Source organism: Panthera leo, chromosome C2, assembly GCF_018350215.1.
Source record: "Panthera leo isolate Ple1 chromosome C2, P.leo_Ple1_pat1.1, whole genome shotgun sequence".
In the NCBI taxonomy this organism is placed as follows: domain Eukaryota; kingdom Metazoa; phylum Chordata; class Mammalia; order Carnivora; family Felidae; genus Panthera; species Panthera leo.
In genome coordinates this window covers 142072358-142088900 of record NC_056687.1, presented here as the reverse complement: position 1 = coordinate 142088900, position 16543 = coordinate 142072358, and the positions used below count along the sequence as shown (strand labels likewise).

The 16543-nt window shown below is 39.5% G+C and overlaps 1 non-coding gene across 1 annotated transcript; it reads right to left on the bottom strand.

Annotated features, from left to right (window-relative positions):
* Positions 1-3925: 3925 nt before the first annotated feature.
* On the bottom strand, positions 3926-4010 carry TRNAQ-UUG. Its single transcript has one exon. It is a non-coding gene; the product is annotated as a tRNA-Gln (tRNA).
* Between the last annotated feature and the right edge of the window lie 12533 nt (positions 4011-16543).

Below are 16543 nucleotides of genomic sequence, written 5' to 3'. Positions count from 1 at the left end.
ACCACTTTCCACTGTCCAATCCGAGAAGCAGCTCTCCACAGATATGTGCATGCACTGGAAACCCTGCTTTCGAAAAGTGACCCAGAACTTCTTTTGATACCCACGATCTTGTATGTAAAGAGTCCTTTACAGACAGTCTCGATACGCATGACAAATTACAAATGATGCCACTATCCTATTGAAGACTTTTGCTTGCATTGCATTAATTCCTCCACTCGGTATCATTACTTCATATTCTCTTTAGGGAATGACTTTATAGTAGGTTGAATGATTGGCCACAAGTATTTGCCCCTCACTGTATCCATTTTTGTCATGTGACTGTGCTCTTCCTCCTGCTAGAGGCAAGAAATATTTCCCCGGCCTCATGGGTGTTGGAACTGTCTGTGTGATTTGCTCTGGTGAATGAATGTGAGTGAAAGGAGCACTATGTTGGTGTGGGCTTACGTTTTAAACAGCAGCGCTTGGGGACGCCTGGGTGGCTCAGTCTGTTAAAGTGTCTGACTTCGGCTCAGGTCATGATCCCACGGTTCGTGGGTTTGAGCAGGGCCCTGTGCTGACAGCTCAGAGCCTGGAGCCTGCTTCAGATTCTGTGTGTGTGTGTTTCTCTCTCTGCCCCTCCCCTGCTCATGATCTGTCTCTCTCTGTCTCTCAAAAATGAATAAATGTTAAAAAAAAAAAAAAAAAAACTAAACAGCGGCGCTTGTTTCCACTGTACCTTATATCTCTATCATCACTGTGAGTTTGCCTCAAGTGGTGTAACCTAACAACAGAAGACTGTTAAAGTTCATTTACCCTGTCAGTAGTACTCTAAAAAGAATGCTTGTTTTCACTACCTAGATCCCCAGAAAACCTCTGATTTCCTTCTGATACTTGGTTATTCTGCCTTTACTCAATGAAAGCAACATGACTAGGGATGTTTGGAACAAATCTGCCCATTGAAAGAAATCTACACGTAAATCTCTTGGAGCAAAACAGCCTAGCTCAGAAGGAGGCAGTTCTGGTAGTGGGCAGTAGGGGGGGGGGGGGGGGGGGAGGACACACAGACAAAAAAAAGAACTGTATGTTAAAAATTCAACCTTTGGAAAGTACCCTGGGAGATGGGGGTGGGGCTATAAAATGTAAAAGAAACAAAATTTGACCTTCACCAAAAGATCCATTGTGCTTGATGTTTATGCAAAAGCCTCCACATTCCAAAATGGGATTTGTACCATGCCTTGTCAATTAAGAGAAAGAAATACTTTATAAATCAATTACAGGCTCTAGCTTTCTGCTTGCCAACCAAAGCAACCGAATGGCTAATAAGTACACACAGTGCATGTGCACACACCACACACACACACACACACACACACACACACACAGTAAGACTTCCTAGCAAATGCAGCCCAGAGACCATATTAATCAGAAATACCTGACTTATTTCACACAGTGTGACCTGGGCTCAACACTGTGATTATTTCTGGGGCTGTTATATGTTATGTTATTTTTGTACGAGTTTCAGCAAGCCTTGTTATGTTTCCCAAGTGTAATCAATCACATTCATTATTTTCAGGTTTCTTTTAGCTGTTACCCTTAGCATTGGGGTAACCGTGTGGAATTTCACAGCCCAAGCAAGCTCATTAGCTTGTGTGGCATTTCTATTTCTCAATTTTGGCAGTCTGTGGGAAGTGGGATTCAATGGCTGCGTGCAGTCATTCATCCGTCAGGGACAGCATCCTTCATCTTTTGCTTTTTTTTCCCCTTCGCCACAGAAATCTTCCCTTTTATTTTTCTGCACGTTAGAAGACATGAGATTTTACCTAACCTTAGTGTTAATACAAAGCACTCAAGTTTGACCTTATATTCTCATTTTTCATTTCATGAAAACACAGCAAAAGAAGCAGAAAATGGATTCTTCCTAGTTTCACCTCAAAATACCTCCAGTTCTGGGTTTGGGGATCATAAAATACTTTAAGTACCCAAAACTAACAGGGGAAAAAAGATCTCAAACCTAAGCCCGTAATAAGAAACATAAATTAAAACTGTTTTATTTTTTTAATTATTTTATTTAAATCCAAGTTAGTTAATATATAGCGTAATAATGATTTCAGGAGTAGAACCCAGTGATTCATCACTCACATATAACACCCAGTACTCATCCCAGCAAGTGCCCTCCTTAATGCCCATCATCCATTCAGCCCACCCCCTCACTTAACACCCCTCCAGCAACCCTCAGTTTGTTCTCCGTATTTAAGAGTCTCTTATGGTTTGCCTCCCTCTCTTTTTTTATCTTATTTTTCCTTCCCTTCCCCTATGTTCATCTGTTTTGCTTCTTAAATTCCACATGTGAGTGAAATCATATATTTATCTCTCTCTGACTTACTTCACTTAGCATAATACATTCTACTTCCATCCGTGTTGTTACAAATGGCAAGAGTTCATTTTTTTGATCACTGAATAATATTCCATTATATGTAGGTGTGTGTGTGTATGTGTATATACATATATATACATATATGTATATACATATATATGTATACATACGTATATGTATATATATACACATACACACACACACACCACATCTTCTTTAACCATCATTAGTCGATGAACATTTAGGCTCTTTCCATAATTTGGCTATTGTTGATACTGCTGCTAGAAACATTGGGGCGCATGTGTCCCTTCGAAGCAGCGTTTTTGTATCCTTTGGATAAGTACGTACTAGTGCAATTGCTGGGTGTAGGGCAGTTCTATTTTTAATTTTTTCAGGAACCTCCATACTGTTTTCCAAAGTGGCTATACCAGTCTGCATTCCCATCAACAGTGCAAAAGGGTTCCCCTTTCTCCACATCCTTGTCAACATCTGTTGTGTCCTGAGTTGTTCATTTTAACCATTCTGACAAGTGTGAGGTGGTACCTCACTGTGGTTTTGATTTGTATTTCCCTGATGATGAGTGATGTTGGGCAGCTTTTCACGTGTCTCTTGGCCATCTGGTTGTCTTCTTTGGAAACGTGTCTACTCATGTATTTTGCCCATTTCTTCACTGGAATATTTGTCTTTCAGGTTTTGAGTTTGCGAAGTTCTTTATAGATTTTGGATACTAACCCTTTACCCGGTATGTCATTAGCAAATATCTTCTCCCATTCCATTGGTAGCCTTTTAGTTTTGTGGATTGTTTCCTTCTCCGTGTAGAAGCTTTTCATCTTGACGAGGTCCTAATAGTTTATTTTTGCTTTTGTTTCCCTTGCCTCTGGAGATGTGTCTAGTAAGAAGTTGTTGCAATGGAGGTCAAAAAGGTTGTTGCCTGTTTTCTTCTCTAGGATTTTGATGGTTTCCTGTTTTATATGTTGGTCTTCGATCCATTTTGAGTTTATTTTTGTGTATGGTGTAAGAAAGTGGCCCAGGTTCATTCTTCTGCATGTTGTTCTCCAGTTTTTCCAACACTATTTGTTCAAGAGACTCTTTTTTCCATTGGATACTCTTTCCTGCTTTGTCAAAGATTAGTTGGCCATACATTTGTGCCTCCACTGCTAAGTTCTCTATTCTGTTCCACTGATCTATGTGTTTGTTTTTGTGATAATACCATACTGTCTTGATGATTACAGCTTTGTAATACAGCTTAAAGTCCAGAATTGTGATGCCTCCAGCTTTAGTTTTCTTTTTCAACATTACCTTGGCTATTTGGGGTCTTTTCTGGTTCTGCACAATTTTTAGAATGGTTTCTTCTTGCTCTGTGAAGAATGCTGGTGATATTTTGATAGAGATTGCATTGAATGTAGATTTCTTTGGGTACCATCAACATTTTTTTTAATTTTTAAAAATTTTTTTTTAATGTTTATTTATTTTTGAAGGAGAGAGAGACAGAGTGTGAGTTGGGGGCGGGGGCAGAGAGAGAGGGAGACACAGAATCCGAAGCAGGCTCCAGGCTATGAGCTTTCTGCACAGAGCCTGATGTGGGGCTCGAACCCACAAACCAGGAGATCATGACCTGAGCCAAAGTCGGACGCTCAACCGACTGAGCCAACCAGGCGGCCCATACTATCGACATTGTAACAATATTTGTTCTTCCAATCTGAGCATGAAATGTTTTTCCATTTCTTTTTGTATTCTTCAATCTCTTTCATATTACATGGGATCAATTTTTTTAAATGGAATCAATTCCTTATTTCTCTTTCTGCTGCTTCATTATTGGTGTATAGAAATGCAACTGATTTCTATACATTGATCTTATATCCTGTGACTTTGCTGAATTCATGTATCAGTCCTAGCAGTTTTTTGGTGGAGTCTTTTGGGTTTTCTGTGTAGAGGATCATGTCATCAGCGAAAAGTGAAAGTCTGACTTCCTCCTTGCCAATTTAGATAGCTTTTATTTCTTTTTATTGTCTGATTGCTGAGGCTAGGACTTCCAGCACTATGTTGAACAACAATGGTGAAAGTGGACATCTCTGTGGAGTTCCTGACTTTAGGGAGAAAGTTTTCAGTTTTTCCCCATTGAGGATGATATTAGCTGTGGATCTTTGGTATATGGCCTATGTGATCTTAAGGTATATTCCTTCTATCCCTACTTTTTTATCAAGAATGGATGTTGTGGGGTTTTTTTAGTGCTTTTTATGCATCTTTTATAAGGATCATGTGGTTCTTATCCTTTCTTTTTTTAATGTGATGTATCACATTGATTGACCTGTGGATATTGACCTGTGAACCATCCCTGAAACCCAAGAATAAATCCCACTTGATTGTGGTGAATAATTCTTTTAATGTATTGTTGGATCTGGTTTGCTAGTATCTTACTGAGAATTTTTTTCATCCATATTCATCAAGGAAATTGGTCTGTAGTTCTTTTTAGTAGGGATTTTGCCTGATTTTGGAATCAAGGTAACGCTGGCTTCATAGAAAGAGTTTTCCTTCCATTTCTATTTTTTGGAACAGTTTTAAGAGAGTAGGTGTTAATTCTTCTCTAAATGTTTGGTAGAATTCCCCTGTAAAACCATCTGGCCCTGGACTCTTATTTGTTGGAGATTTTTGATTACTGATTCAATTTCCTTAATGGTTATGGGTCTGTTCAAATTTTCTATTTCTTCCTGTTTCAGTTTTGGTAGTTTATATGATTCTAGGAATTTGTCCATTTCTTCCAGATTGCCCAATTGTTGGCATATAATTGCTTATGATATTGTCTTATTATTATTTGTATTTCTGTGGTGTTGGTTGTGATTTCTCCTCTCATTCATGACTTTATTTATTTGGGTCTTTTCCTTTTCTTTCTGATGAATCTGGCTAGGGGATTATCAATTTTGTTAATTCTTTCAAAGAACCAGCTCCTGGTTTTGTTGAACTATTCTACTGTTTGTTTGGTTTTTTTATTATTATTTCAATGTCACTGATTTCTGCTCTAATCTTTATTATTTCCCTTCTTCTGTTGATTTTGGGCTTTATTTGCTGTTCTTTTTCCAGTTCCTTTAGGGATAAGGTTAGGTTGTGTATTTGAGACATTTGTTCCTTCTTTAGGAAACTTAGATTGCTATATACTTCCCTCTTATGTCTGCCTTTGCTGTATCCCAGAGGTTTTGGGCTGTCGTGTTTTCATTTTCATTGGCTTCCATGTATTTTTTAATTTTCTCTTTAATTTCTTGGTTTATCCTTTCATTCTTTAGTAGGATATTTTTTAACCTCCAAGTATTCATGTTTTTTCCAAATGTTTTTTTATGGTTGATTTCAAGTTTCATATCATTGTGGTCTGAGAATACGTACAGTATGATATTGATCTTTTTGTACTTGTTGAGGGCTGATTTGTGACCCAGTATGTGTTTTGTTCTGGAGAATGTTCATGTACACTTGAGAAGAATGTGTATTTTGCTATTTTAGTATGAAATGTTCTGAATATATCTGTTATGTCCACCCAGTCTAGCGTATCATTCAAAACCACTGTTTCCTTATTGACTTTCTGCTTAGATAATCTGTCCATTGTTGTAAGTGGGGTGTTAAAGTCATCTACTATTATGGTATTATTATCAATGAGTTTCTTTATGTTTGTGATTAATTGATTTATGTATTTGGGTGTTTCAAGTTGGGGGTATAAATATTTATAATTGTTAGATCTTAGTAAATAGACCCCTTAATTATGATATTATGTTCTTCTTCATCTTTTGTTACAGTCTTTGTTTGAAAATCTAGTGTGTCTGATAAAAGTGTGGCTACTCCAGATTTCTTTTGAAATCCATTAGCATGATAGATGGTTCTCCATCCCCTCCCTTTCAATCTGCAGGTGTTTCTAGGTCTAAAATGGGTCTCTTGTAAGCAGCATATAGATGGGTTTTATTTCTTCATCCATTTTGATACCCTATGTCTTTTGATTAGGGCAGTTAGTACATTTACATTTAGAGTGATTAAAGATATTAATTTAGTGCCCTTGTGTTGCCTGTAGAGTGGGTTTTTGTGGTGATGTTCTCTGGTCCTTTCTAGTCGTTATTGCTTTTGGCCTTTTTTCTTTTGTTTTGTTTTTTTTCTCCCCTCAAGAGTCCCACTTAAGATTTCTTGCAGGGCTGGTTTAGTGGTCATGAGCTCCTTTAGTTTTTGTTTTTCTGGAAAACTTTTTATCTCTCCTTCTATTTTGAATGAGAGCCTTGTTCGATAAAGAATTCTTGGCTGCATATTTTTCCATTTCAGCACATTGAATATATCCTGCCACTCCTTTCTGGCCTGCCAAGTTTCTGTGGACAGATCTGCTGTGAACCTAATCTATCTTCCCTTATAGGTTAAGGACTTTTTTTTCCCTTGCTGCTTTTATAATTCTTTCCTTGTCTGTGTATTTTGTGAATTTGACTATGATATGCCTCGGTGATGGCCAGTTTTGGTTGAATCTAATGGGAGTTCTCTGTGTTCTTGGATTTCGATGTCTGTGTCCTTCCCCAGATAAGGAAAGTTTTCAGCTATAATTTGCTCACATGAATCTTCTGCCCCTTTTACTCTCTCTTCAAGTTCTGGGACTCCTATGATTCAAATGTTATTCCTTTTTAATAAGCCACTGAGTTCTCTAATTCTTATATCATGACCTTTTGCCTTTGTTTCCCTCGTTTTTTCCCCTGCTTCATTATTTTCCATGATTTTATCTTCTATATTGCTGATTCACTTCTCTGCTTTGTCTATCCTTGCCATCATGGCATCCATTCAAGATTGCACCTCAGTTATAGCATTTTTAATTTTGGCCTGACTAGATTTTAGGTTTTTTTATCTCCACAGAAAGGGATTCTCTGGTGTCTTCTATGCTTTTTTTCCTACCTCAGCTAGAATTCTTATAATTGTGATTTTAAATTCTAGTTCAGACATCTTACTTTTATCTGTGTTGATTAAATCCCTGGACATCATTTCTTCCTATTCTTTATTTTTGGATGAATTCTTCCATCTGGCAAGTTATCTGGCTCAAATTATGCAGATTGTTGCATTAATCCTCAGATCAATATCCTAGGTGTTCAAAATGATTTGATGCTGCATTTCAGGGATGAGACGAGATCAGGGTCCCCATACTAATCTGCCATCTTACCTCCTCTCCAAGAGTGTTAGAAGACATTGTCCTTAAACCCTTTTCTTCCCCACCAGAAATCATACAGGTCCCCCGTCCCCGACTATGAAAAGTTACAGGGTTCCTAAAAAACCTTTCATAAGCAGAAATGGCATAAAACAAAGAGGCAGGTACCACTATTTTATGTGGAAACTATTTTAAGCATTCCCAAACCCCCAAAATCATCTCAGTTATACTTTTATGATACCTTAGGACACATCTTGCTAACAGATGCACAAAATAAATCCAGGTAAAGCACAGATACTCACAGACACACCTCAAAGCTATGGCAGCCTGATGCTGAGATGCTGAGTGTGGTTCCCAGAGAAGGAACTGGTAGTGCCATTCTTGCTTCCCTCTATCATGGTTCATGGCCATAAGCATAAATCCTCTTTGAATTTCTCTCCATTAGTGAAAACAGGTACTGACATAGGTCATTCATAAAAGCAAAATTATGTATGGTGAACTCTCAAAAAGCAGGGGAAACCTGCATCATGAAAGGAAGAACATGCCCTCATTATAATGGTAAAGCTGAACAACAGAAATCTCAAGCATACTTTTTCTCTGTACAGGGGACCAGAACCTAGGTGAACTAGAACAAATTCATAGACTTGGGGGGGAAATGAATGTGAAATACTTTTCTCAGTAGTAGAATTCCTGCCTAGAGTAAGGGTGCATTCCTGAGCTATCAAAAGTCAAGGAGAAAAATTAGTGGGGGACAAGGACTGGGAAATTTATATACATTTTCATCACCTAATATGTCCAGTCTGCCTCATTATTGGGTCCTAATTATCAGAATTATATAATTCAAGGTTACTACTGAGAAGTCCATTTAAAAATGTACCTACTAACACATGTCTAATGCATACAAAACACTATTCCAATTTCCAGCTGACCGAGACTTACAGAGTTGAGCAAGATATGGTCTCAGTTTTCAAGGAGGATACGTGTTAAGCAATCACCCACATACAAAGCAAATAAATGCCACAGTGCAGGATAGGCAAAGGAGGGAGGGCACAGGAGCACCCGGGTGGCTCTGTCAGTTAAGCTTCCAACTTCAGCTCAGGTTGTGATCTAATGATTTGTGAGTATAAGTCCTGCATCGCACTCTCTGCTTTCAGCCTGGAGCCTGCTTCAGATCCTTGGTCTCCCTCTCTCTCTGCCCCTCCCCTGCTTTCACTCTCTCTCTCAAAAATAAATAAACTTGGGGAAAAAAAAAAGAAGGGATGGCACATGATAAGGGAGGATCAGGGAATGCTTAGATATGGCTGCATTCTGCACTGCCAGTGGACACCTGCTAGCTACTGGCTATGTGGGGTCCATGGGTTCTGTTCAGCTATTTTCTGTAAATTTGTTGCCAACACTGAAACTTTGGAATATTGCTTATAAGTATCTGGAATTCTGGCTTCTCTTGCTAAATAAGATGATCTGAAAATTTGGGGTCCACGTGCCAGCCTGGCAATAATTACTTAGAGCAGCATAGAAACAGCCATAGATCTCCACTTTGGTTTGGTCCCCACGACTCCCCGTTGCACTCAACTCCTGGCCTGCTTCATTCCTTTCTTTTGTCTGCTCTGATCCTATATGCTCCTATCTGCCTTAAAGAACAGATAGAATCTCAACATACAGAGCTGGAGAGGGAAGATCAGAGCAAAGGTAGAGAGGCAGAAGAGTTTAGGCTATGCTCAGGGAACTGTGAGCAATCTGCTCAAAGAATAGGCTTAAGAATGAGATGAATTTAAAAATAGACAAATGATGGTTGGGACAAGTTGGGGGGGGGGGGTTACTCCACGGACTTCTCCTAATGCCAGGATGAAGCAAATTGACTCAATTTGGTCAGAATGTGAAGCAAATTCAGAATGTTAGATCAGGGAATTGCCACCATCTGAGATAGCTTTCGGAATGATTAATCACAGGTGAGCAGAATAGACCTAGGATTCTATTGTAGATGCTGAGGTAATTAAGTGACAGAAGGAGAAGAAAGGATGGCACACGCTTGGTGGACACTGAGGAGATGGTGTAGACCAGGCTTGGGAACGGCTTAGATAGGGTGGTGGGGAAAGAATGAAGTGAGTAGGGAGGAAGAAAAATAAAAAATGCCTCTATGTCTGGGGTCCCAAGCTCAAATGTCTTCAGGTACAGTCATGTAGCAAAAATACGATAAGCAGCAGGTATAAATGTCAAGGATTGGTGGAGACTTTGGTGGGCTGGGGAATGCACATTCAAAATCAATTCATAAACTCAAAAAACAAGAAGAAGTGTGCCCATCAAACAATCCACGTCAATGCAAAACAAACAGCAAGCTGCCCACGAAAAGCCTTGAAATAAGAGACATGAAAAGGCATACTTACAGGTGGTTCTCCCAGTAGAGATGTCCATCAGGTCAGGGTAAACACACGTATGAAGTTTAGGTGTAGACAAAAGGCATGAGTTTTGGTTTGCAAACCAATGGATAAATGATAGAATCTCAAGATTGGGGATCATGAAGTTCAGGGATTCATCCATGTGCTGATGATAGTTGAGGCTGTGGAAGAAGGTACAAGATCAGAGGAAAAGAACCAGAGGATGGGAAGCATTCCCTCCAGGGAGTCCTTAAGGAGCCTCTGTTCCCTGGGAGCTGGGCAAGAAAGAGGAGGCTGAGGAATGGAAGGAGAAGCAGGAAGTAAACTGGGATATAACAGTATTATGAAAACTATAGGAGGAAAAATATTCAAGAAAGAGGAAATGATCTCCCGTGTGAAATTCCCTATTCCCTTCTGTCCCCTTCTCAAAGACTCATTTAATTAAAATACCTTTCTCCCCAAACTGATAATTTCTGCAATAGCTTTTCACAGTGTCAAGCAGAAAGAACCCCATCTGTTCTCCGATCTTCATTGCCTTCCCTTTTGCCCCAGGGCAAAGTCTCTTACACACATCAGGAGTAATATGCAAAACGATTTTTCAACCACCGACTCGCCCCTGATGTGTGCAGACGCAAGTGAGACAGCATCTTTTATGTGACCTCTCAAAACCCTGCCTACTGCCTCCTTTGGTGATATTTGGAACTTCCCAAAGAAGCCAGATTTTCCTGGGCATCATTCTCCTCTTCCCAGGCAGCTGAGAAGTGAGCTGTGAGAGTACAAAATGCCACAATAAGAAGAAACCCTTCCCTGGGTGAAGAGATAGAGATGAAATCAGGATATATAACAGGGTATCACGATCCTCCCCCTCCAAGCCATAAATCTGGAACCGAAGCCATTTTATGGGTTCCCACATCATCACTGAAGCCAAAATTACTCCTAAATCACCCGGCTTGTATCTCAGATGACAACCTGCAGGGTTAGTGATTTTGCTTTAAAAATAAATAAATAATTGTTCTCCGTGCTTCCTTGAAAAGATGAAACAGTGCACAGGCAAAAGATACTATTTTTTAACTCGGGGAACATCTCTTACTCAGCTGGCTTCAGCCCTTTATAAGGCCCTGAGTCACCAAATGGCAGGAGCTCCTGAGATGCCCTTAATTTTAGTGCTTCCTGAAACTTTAATTTTAAGAGACGCCATTGCCCTCATCCCACATTGGGAGACTTCCCTGGCTGAACTAGTTTCCCACACCATCACTCCAAAGCCAGGGATTAAGAAAGCTGTTATCTCCCATTTTTTATACCAATGTCAGTAAAGTTTCAAAGTAAATACGGACAATGGAGGCCAATGTCACATCCCTGAGACAAGAAAGTGTTCAGTCTATACCTAGAAAAGGAAGAGTCCTGTGATTTACAGAGAGTGCCTTCGTTCAAGGGCAAAAAGTGTCTTAGACAAGAAGAGCTCCAACTTAACAAGACTTGAAAAGGAAATTAGATGACAAAGTCCATCATGAAAAGTGGGATTTCTAAAGGGCACAGAGAAACAATTGCTTCCGCTCAACTGCTGCAGCCAAAGATAGAGTACCATGTTCTCTTGGTCCCTTAAACACATCAGGTATTTCCACCTTTACAAGTCGATCATGCCATCCACCCTCCCTATTTCTCTGTGTCAGCCATGAGAATCTTATCTTTCCTTCATGGCATGGTGCAAATCCTGTCTTCCTTACACAGCTTTCTTTCCTTCCTGGCCTACATGCATCACTCTCTTCCTCTGAAGCTCTACAGTATTTTTAAACTATTCATCTTCGTTCTTAATCCCACATGCGCTTAGATGCTGCAAGTCAAAGTCTTGTCTCCCCAGCCAGATCATGAACTTGATGACATGAACTCTCCTGGGATGTCATCATATCCCCTGCAGCAGTGGCACCGTGCCATGCCACCAAACCCTCCTAAGAACCACTGAACACAGGGGGTTATGCAGAGATATATGGGGAGATACAAGGAACAGAAAAGCAAAAGGTCCAAGGAAGTTTGCTTTATTATTTAAAAGAAATTCATAATTACATCCAAAATACTTTGCCAATTAAATTCATGCTAATCTCTGTGTCAACAACTCCATTGAGGAAAGATTATTTTCTCGAGTCTTTCACAAAATCCAGGAGAGTCTCTTTTTTTTTTTTTTTTTTTTTATTTTTTAATATATGAAATTTACTGTCAAATTGGTTTCCATACAACACCCAGTGCTCATCCCAAAAGGTGCCCTCCTCAATACCCATCACCCACCCTGCCCTCCCTCCCACCCCCCATCAACCCTCAGTTTGTTCTCAGTTTTTAACAGTCTCTTATGCTTTGGCTCTCTCCAGGAGAGTCTCTTAACATAGAACTCCCTTTTTCCTTAATTACCAAAATGATCATAATTTCAACCAGAAGCTGTTTATCAGATCAGATCACCTGTCACTCTAAGGAAGCTTCAGATTTGACTATCTTCTTCTTTTCTTTTCTTTTCTTTTCTTTTCTTTTCTTTTCTTTCTTCCTTCCTCTTTCTTTCTTTCTTTCTTTCTTTCTTTCTTTCTTCTTTTCTTTATTCCTTCCTTCCTACCTTCCTTCCTATCATCCTTCCTTCTTATCTTCCTTCCTTCCTTCCTTCCTTCCTTCCTTCCTTCCTTCCTTTCTTTTATACAACAGTGCCAGGTACTATCCTAGATTCTGAGAATACTGTGCTGAGTAGGACAAAAACCCTGTTCTCATGGAGTTGACATTCTAATAGAAATAGACAATATATGTATGAATAAGTAACAATTATCAGGATGTGATCCCTGCTATACAGAAAAATAAATTAGAAAAAGGAGCTAGAGAATAATGGGGGAATGAAGAGACACTGTGATCTGTTCTGGATTGAAGAAGGACTGAAGGAGACGGCATTTGAATGGAAACTTGAAAAAAATCAGAGAGCAGGAGGGCTAAAGAGCACCCACAAAGAAAGAAGAGCAAGTGCAACGGTGCTGGGGAAAAACTAGTTTGAAGTATTCTAGGGCTAATAGGGAGACCAGTGCCTCTGGAGCAATGATTCGGGAGCAGAATAAGCCAGGAGAAGGGTAGATCCCTCACCAGGAACTGAATCGGTTGGCACCTTGATCTGTCTTCCCAGTCCAGAACTGTGAAAAATACATGTCTGTTGCTCAAGCCCCCTAGTCTGTGACATTCTGTTATGGCAGCCTGAGCTGAGTTAACACAGGTAGTAAGGAAATAAGTGAAAAATACCAAAGGTGTCTGACAGATGCTGCAACTGCAGAAAAGTGGAGAAAAAACTCCCAAAGGTGACATTTAGCAGACACTCTTAGTCACTTCTAGCTCCTGAATAAATTTCTATCATTTTCATTGGCTGAGGGATTACTTAGTGTGAGTTCACTGTTCTTCCTAGTGGTGATATTCTTACCTATGTATTTTTAGATATTTTATATACTCTTTGCGTGAACTCCCAAAATCCACACATCTGGGTCCATTAGATACTTTTGCATCTCTTTTCGCTCACCAAATGTGACAGCATTTCTTTGAATTTCAATTAATTCAGTGATCACTGAATCTACCTCTTTTATAAGGTAACAGTTGCATGAGTCCATTCTTTGGGAGGAAATCTCTCCAAGAATTTTATACATCATTTTATATATCATCATAAAATATATTTAATTTTGCGTTCATTTTGCTGATTCATCTGCCAAAACTCCACAAACCATGTAAATCTTAAGAAGGAAAATGATATTATCCTTCCTGAATTTCTCTACCTGAAATTCAATAGCCTTCTTAGTGAGCAAGACTGAACAACAAAAAGAAATAACATTCGTCTTCTCCAAAGTAAAGAAGCAGGGATGAAGTACTCAAGTGGGCTAGGTCCCGGAGCCTTCCGGAGCTAAAGTTTATATTGCATGGTTTTAACAGATTTTGTCGGTGGAAGTGTGTTTGTGGTTTGCAGTTTCATTTTGTTATCTCGTTCCAGTAAGAAAAGTCACACTGCTTACAAAACTGAGAAACTTATTAGAATCCTGTGGTGTTTGCCTGCTTCGATTTTCACACGGCGAGCCAACATAAAATGAAGGGTAGTGATGGAAAGGGAAAGGTGGAACATTTGCAAAAATTCGCAGCTGGAGGCAGCACCGCCTCAGCTGTGCAGAAGAGTCTTCCAGCCTCAACGTCCTCCTTCTTCTCAAACACAGGCAATTGTAAGTTAGATTTTGCCCGAAAAACTGCATCTAGAGGTGAGGTCTTATGCAGGGATGGGAACTGGACACGGCAGTTAAGAAAACCACTGTGGAAAATGCCAGAAGATTCTTAAATTTGTTTTAATGATTTCAGCTTACCTCGAAGGGGCTCTGAATCACCAGGTGGTTCTAAATGCCAAGTTGGACTGCCGGGCAGTTGGGGTGAAGTGAAAAAAGGCTGTGCTGAGTCAATAGATGTGTTTGTTTTTTATTCAATTCTTTGTGAGGCATCATCGCCAATACTCCTAACAGGCACACCAGGAACAACTAGTACAAAAATCACAGAGGTGCAAAAATCACACGAAAAATCAATTAGAGAAATAAGCCTTGGGAAATGTAAACTGGAGCAGATGAAAAAGTAGATAGAAATTCCCAGAAGGACTACAGAAAGCTACAGATTACAGATCCCGGTCAAAGAGAGAAGCCATTGGATAACCAATACATTCATCTGATAATTCGAGGAAAAGCATTCTTAAAAGAACATTTCTTTTTAATAAAAAACAAAACAAAGCAAAAAACAAAAAGCTCTCTAGCATGAGTCTGTCGAAATGGTAAAATTAGGACACTGGCCAGAGAGAATATCACAAATGAACATTCCGAGTTTCCTAATAACACTCATCTGCTCTCCTCTTTGGGTTACCAAGTCTCCAAGGAGAGGAATATATGCTTATGACTGACAAATCTCTTGTTGGCAAAGGAAAACTGCCTTTTCTTTCACATCCTTTGACTGGCTACTTCAACCTCAGAATGGAAGATGGGGATAGTTTTCCAAGTGGCTACCTGATTCAAAAGGGAAACTCTGACTCAGTCAATAGCTGTCTTAAACAATTCCTGATAATATGGACCCTAATGTTTCCCAGGCAAACATGCTCATTAAAACTTTGAAAAAAATGGGGCACCTGGGTGGCTCAGTAGGATACGCGTCCAACTTCGGCTCAGGTCATGGTCTGGCAGTTCATGAGTTTGAGCCCCACGTCAGGCTCTGTGCTGACAGCTCAGAGCATGGAGCCTGCCTTTGGATTCTGTGTCGCCCTCTCTCTCTCTGCCCCTCCCCTGCTAGCACTCAGTCTCTGTTTCTCTCTCAAGAATAAGTAAACATTAAAAATTAAAAAAAAAAAAACAACTTTGACAAAATTTGTAAGTCCTTCTATACAATTTTTAACAAATAACAATGACATTTGAAAAAATTCTCTTTGGGGCGCCTCGATGGCTCAGTCGGTTAAGTTCCGACTTCGGCTCAGGTCATGATCTTGCGGTTTGTGAGTTCGAGCCCCGCGTCGAACAGCTCAGAGCCTGAAGCCTGCTTTGGATTCTGTGACTCCCTTTCTCTCTGTCCCTCCCCTTCTCATGCTCTGTCTCTCTCTGTCTCAAGAATAAATAAAACATTAAAAAAAAAAAGAAAAAATTCTCTTTGCTAAAAAATTAGAACATTATAGAAATGCCTGAACTTCTCTTTGATCTTTAGCACCAAATCTGGCTCCTCCTACTTCCTTTTAGTTTGCCTGGCTTTCTCCAACCCCTTCTCTCTCGAATATAGACATTAGAGCACATATATTTTTTGTTGTTTGTGTTTCATTAATTGAATCATATCATATATACCTTTCTGAATATTTGTTTTTGTGCACTGATCAATGAGATCTGGAACCTTCTATGTTTGTACAAATAGACCTGCCTCAATCTTCTTGATCAGCTGCATAGTATTCCTTGAGAATGTTAGTATATATTTTGCCATTCTCCATTGATAGAGACTTAGGTTATTGTTAATTATTCGCTTTTATAAAAACTCTTCAATGAGCATCTTTTCACAATACATCCTTGGGTACTCTTCAACATGTTTTTCCAGAGTACAATCAGACCAAAGAAATGTCTCATGCTTTTTAAGTGCTGTGCTAAAATAGTAGGGAACAAAGAATGAAATAAAATATACCTGTCAGACTAAAAGACATAAAATTAGAACTTTCCGAAAGGAAACCAGAAAGCTACAGAAGGTTGGTTTGGAAGAGATTCTTAAAAAGTCAGAGATTCCTAGCTTCAAACCTGGCCCCAGCTCCAAATCAAAAAGAATCTAAGTGCCCTGTTTTTGTTTAATGTTTATTTATTTTGAGAGAGAGAGCATGAGCAGGGGCGGGGCAGAGAGAGAGAGAATCCCAAGAAGGCTCCACACAGTGCAGAGCCCAATGTGAAGTTCAATCTCACAAACCTGTGAGATCATGACCTGAGCGGAAATCAAGAGCCAGATGTTCCACCGACTAAGCCATCCAGGCACTACTATGTGTCCCTCTACGGGAATGGCAAAACACATACTACCTAAAGAATCCTATATAGCTTATTTTAAAAAATTACGCACGTCTAGATATATTAACATAGACCGTAACCTTGTGTAACTTTTAAAACGTTACTTTTCTGTCAAGCT